The sequence below is a fragment of the Tupaia chinensis genome, unplaced genomic scaffold (assembly GCF_000334495.1).
Source record: "Tupaia chinensis unplaced genomic scaffold, TupChi_1.0 Scaffold140845_1, whole genome shotgun sequence".
In the NCBI taxonomy this organism is placed as follows: Eukaryota; Metazoa; Chordata; class Mammalia; order Scandentia; family Tupaiidae; genus Tupaia; species Tupaia belangeri.
Window position 1 is genome coordinate 1,407,509 of NW_006200713.1, and position 5,225 is coordinate 1,412,733.

Below are 5,225 nucleotides of genomic sequence, written 5' to 3' on the forward strand. Positions count from 1 at the left end.
CTCCTTCGGCGGGCCCCTCCCTCCGCTGGCGAGCGCCGCCGCTCCGGGGGCATGGGCTCTCCCGCGTCCCGCGCCGGCTTCCGCCGGGCGCGCCCCGCGCCCCATTTTATTCTTCAGTAAGACATTCAGAATAAAGTAAATTAGAAATGGTAAGAGGATGTTTCGCTATACGGTTCAAGTTTTTGTTCTCAAGATAAGCAAACATGGAAACAGTCACGGTTTTTAAAACTGAACAATGTGAATTTCCCTGATGACAAACACATGAAATTGAGTACTATTTCATGTTTAATGGCCATTTGGGTATCTCCTTTTGTGCAATATCTGTCAAATCACTGGCCAAAAACTACATAGCTTTCTGCCTTCCCTTTTACTGATTTGTAAGACTATTATGCATTCCAGATTTAGGTACTCAGTGTCCCAAGTATGTTCCCAGGCCTTCCCTAAGCCCACTCTCACCCCAGGCCAGGTTAGACAACCAGTTGTCTGTCCTCCTAAGCTTGACCCTCTCCCTCTCAGCACTGGCCACAATGAGGACCAGACTGACTCTCGGGTCCCTAAAAAAGGATCATGACATCTTGTTCTCATTTTACCCCTAAGCCTGACACACAGCGAAACACTTACTAATGGATAGAAGGATGGAGGGAGGCGGAAGGAATGAATTCCAGGGTGGCAAAGAGAGACCCGGCCCCTGCCTTCAGGGAAGTGAGACAGCTAATTCTAAATTTACGACTGGGACTGTGAGAAGACCACAAAGCAGAGGGCCCCGACTAGCGACTAGCATGGACTGCTGATGCGAACGAGACAGCTGGCTTTGGTTAAAGACCCTTCGGGATGGCCTCATCAGCAGGGGCCGAGGAGGAAGAGCCACAGCGTCTGCTAGGCCAGATGGCTCTGGACAAAGGACCCAAGTGCCTCTGCACTTTGGGGTCTTCCCCTTACAAAAGCGAGTCAGTTGGGGACCAGCAGTTAGCATAATGGCTATGTCACTGGACTCCCATGTAGTCGACTGTGGTTCGAGTCCTGGACCCAGTGGCTTAAACTCACGCTGAGTGCATGTTCGTGCGTGCCCAAGATTCCAAGGAGAATGGAAGAGAAGGGATTGCGGCGTGGCTGTCCCCCCCACCGGGGAGCGATTTCTTGCTTTCTGTCTCTCTGGCAAGTGCATGCACCCTAGAGCAAAAACCTCTCCAAAAAAAAAAAAAGTGAGTCAGTGAGGGCCCTCCTTATCTGTGGTTTCTCTGAACACCAGTTTCTTTCCCAAACTTCCCCCAGGGCTATATCCTACCCACCCCTCAGTGTGTGGAAACTCCAAAACACAGAAACACAGCAAGGCCCCCAGGATCGCCCCTCTCAGGTTCCAAGGTACGGGGATGAAGGCACTCAGAACAGCTTTCTGTTCTTTATGCTAACACTGACACCCAAGCACTGTGGGCGACCGGCCGCAATGCCAGGTGACAGTGTGTGGGGCTGCCTAGCTCTGACTCCTAAACCACAAGGCTTCAGAAAATGTGCACCTGGGCCCCTAGAGGCCCCCACAGATGCACACCAGGGCATCTAGAAGTCACCAGGAGCGAGCTGGAGCACAGCAGGCAAGAGGCCTCTCGCGCACACACACGCACACACAGGCCCCACATAAGGTTATTTTTAACTTCTCTCTCCTGTTGTCAAGGAGACTCCTGCAGAGAGAGCGGCCAGCAGCCCCAGCTCTGGGCTGGGTCCCTCTGGACCACCCAGGTCCCTTTCATGAACTATTGGTCCAGCACTGCATCCTGAAATCCTGCCTGCCTGCCTCCTCTCCCTCCCTGTAGGAAGGGGTGAAGTAAGGATAGGTGTCCTGAGGCAGAAACTAATAAAAGGAGATAGAGAGCTGTCACGAAGACACTGCCACGGGTGGTGGTACTAAGACTTCAGGAACTGGAATGGACAACTAAGAAATGAGGTAAAGGCCCTGAAGGAAAAAGCCTGAAAGAGATTAACTTTCTAGGTTTTACTCGCCATTAAATGAGTTAAGTTCAGGGCCAACAGGTGGCGAGGAGGTTAAGGCACTGGAACCCACATGGCCAGCTTTGAGGTTGAGAACCAGGCCAGGCACAAGGGCGTGCGTGACCAAAGTCCTGGCAAGAGAGTGGAGGAGAGAGCATTGCAGCATGGCCATTCTCCCTGGGGTGTGATTTTTCACTTTCTATCTCTCTGGCAAGCACATACACTCTTTAGAAGGAAAAAAAAAAGTTAACTACAAGCTCCCTGGGCCTCACCCAGGCCTGCTAAACATCCTCAGAGCCCAACCTGGAGGGGCCCTGTGGACAGGTCTAAGAAGCCTGCCTCCCACAGGCCTCCAGTCTAGCTGTCACAAGGGAGCAGGCCAGGGAACAGGAACCTAGGAGAAACGAGGCCTGAGGTTTACTGGCCCGTCCCTACCTCATGGCAAGGAAGCTGAGTGTTGGCAGCAGCTCCTACAGCAGGCCCGCATGGAGACGGGCACTGGATGCCAGGTTCCTGCCTAGAGAACAGGGGCATGTGCTGGACCAAGAATCACGGGGGCTAAGTTTGCTCCCCTAGCAGATGGCAAGGTGGGTGGGTGTCAGGGAAAACGTCCTGTGGGAAGCAGCCAGCCCAGGAAAGCAGGGCCAGAGCCACTTCTGGCGCTCATCACGCCCAACACGGGCCTCCACTCTCTGGTCTTCACAGTGGGGACAGGACTGCCCTTCTCGTGGGCTGTTGTTGGGATGACCACACAGAACTCAAGTGGAAGTCTAAGGAAACCGTAAAGGGACTGAACAACAGGCGGCTGCAGCGCCCACTCCCGGACCCCCGCCTCTCAGTAACCTGACTGCACGCAGGACAGGAGCATGAGAACCCACCTGGCACCCCGGGCGCCCTCCCCAAGGAGGGTGGAGCGGGGAAGAAGGGCGAGCATCGGGTTTCACTGGGGCTGGGGTGCCGATAAATGACAATGTTTGAGCTCAGCACCTGCCTACCTACCTTCCTCTTTCCATGTAGGCAACCCCAACTCAAAAACGAAATGCTTCCCAGAGCTGATGACCACGAGGGTGTCTGAACCACACGGGCTCCCTGCTAGTGCCCTGAGCTGGGCCCAGGTGTCACACACGCCAGGTGTGAGGCAAACGCGCAAACGTGTTTCTTCTTCCCGCACTCTTACGCTCTTGCCTGTGTATGCTTTGTAACAGATACGCCAGTAATAACTACGATAATTACACATAATTATTACTTATACGTGTACACTGGGTGCGGGGTACAGACACCACACACACGACAGGCACGGGGTTTGTCAGAGGCTGCGGGCTTCTGGCCCTGTTCTGAGCAGTGCCTGGAACATAGCAGGAACCCAGAGAGCTGTCACCTCAGGAGCTAACGAATTCTCCTTGACCAGCCAAGGGCACTGTGGTATCGCTGCGGGCATGACGATGCCCAACGCATGCCCCTGCCTCCCAAGGCCTGGCAGTGGGTTCAGACCAGTGCCCACTCCTGCCTCCCAGCACTGGACAGTGGGCGAGGGCCAGCTCTGGGGCCAGCATGGTGTGGGAGAGGGAGAGGCTGCCTTGCCACTCCACACTCTCGTCCGCCTCCCAGGCAGCCCCCTCCTCCTCCCTTCCTTTCCAATCTCAGACCACTCAGCCTGGATCTGAACCACCGCCCATCCTCCCACAGCCTCTTCGCCATTTCCCAAAGGGGCTGTGGTGCTGGAATAAACAGGAAACGAGTCTCGCTTTAAAAGGAGTGGGGAAAGCTTCCTCGGAGGCTCCCTTCCTTTGGGTCCCCTTGGACTCTCTAAGGAAAGACCGAAGCTCCCTGGGTACCAAGGGCTCAGTAAGAGCCACAGGCATTTTTGGAGAAATTCAAGGTCAAAAGCTTCCCCTACCAGCCTTCCAGGGCCCCCCTTCCTCCAGGACTGCCCAAAGCCTCCTGCTCCGAGCACCACTGGGGCTCAGCACAGCACAGCAGCAAGAGAAGGCAGGGAGGGAGGCAGGGTGAGGCTACGGGTGTTCCTGGGCCAGGTCTGGCTTTTCCTGGAGGGGGCCTTCCTCAGTCTGGAACAGCGCCTGCAGAACTGTTTTCACTATTATTCTCCAGGTGGAACCCCTGCTGTTTGGCTCGAACCCTCCCTTCTCCCATTCTCTCTTAATTCTCGACTTCCAGAAGCCTGACTTGGACTGACAAGAGTTTCTAGGGCAGCATCCTTTCTGGCTCAATTCCAGTCATCTCCTGGTGTCAGGGGCCTCTCTTCCCACCTCCCTCATTCTCAAGACTCCACAGCGATACCCCCAAATGGGCATGGTCAGGGCATGGCCCAGAATCATGTTTCTGGGGCCAGGAGCTGGTGGCAGTGTGCTGGAAAGGCTCCCAAGGTGAGACTTACCCTACCCACACCCCAGTTCATCACCAGTTTTGTACCCCACTAAAGAAGACATTAATATTCTGTTCATGTTTGCCTAAGAGAAACTAAAAACTAGGGTAGGGAAAAAAAATAAGTGGCCCCATCCATTAGGCCTTTCTTCTCCTCGTCTTTCATCTTCAGGGAAATTTCATTAAAAGGTGGTGCTCCAGGCACTGGCTGCTTATGCTTCCAACAACTCTGTCCTCGCCACTGGCACCGCATTCAAATTCATGTCACCTAGTGAGCGACTCCCTCTGTAACTTATGCAAACTATTTTTGGCACTGCTTTCCACCCAAATTACAAACCTCCTGGAGGAAAGTCGTTGGACTGAGCCTAACCTTTCTGCTAAATACCATGCCTGCCATCTTCTCAATCAAGCGAAAGAAAATAAGTGGCACCATCCATTAGGCCTTTCTTCTCCTCGTCTTTCATCTTCAGGGAAATTTCATTAAAAGGTGGTGCTCCAGGCACTGGCTGCTTATGCTTCCAACAACTCTGTCCTCGCCACTGGCACCGCATTCAAATTCATGTCACCTAGTGAGCGACTCCCTCTGTAACTTATGCAAACTATTTTTGGCACTGCTTTCCACCCAAATTACAAACCTCCTGGAGGAAAGTCGTTGGACTGAGCCTAACCTTTCTGCTAAATACCATGCCTGCCATCTTCTCAATCAAGCCCTGCAGCCAGCTGCCAGGACAATCGACTGCCCCGCTGTCACAGTGGGAGAGAAACCACCAGAGACAGGTTTGTCCTCAACAAGAGTGTCGGGGACACACGTGTAACTTCTCAGTGAAAAGCCAACAAGGTTTCTGCCCATGTTCCTGCTG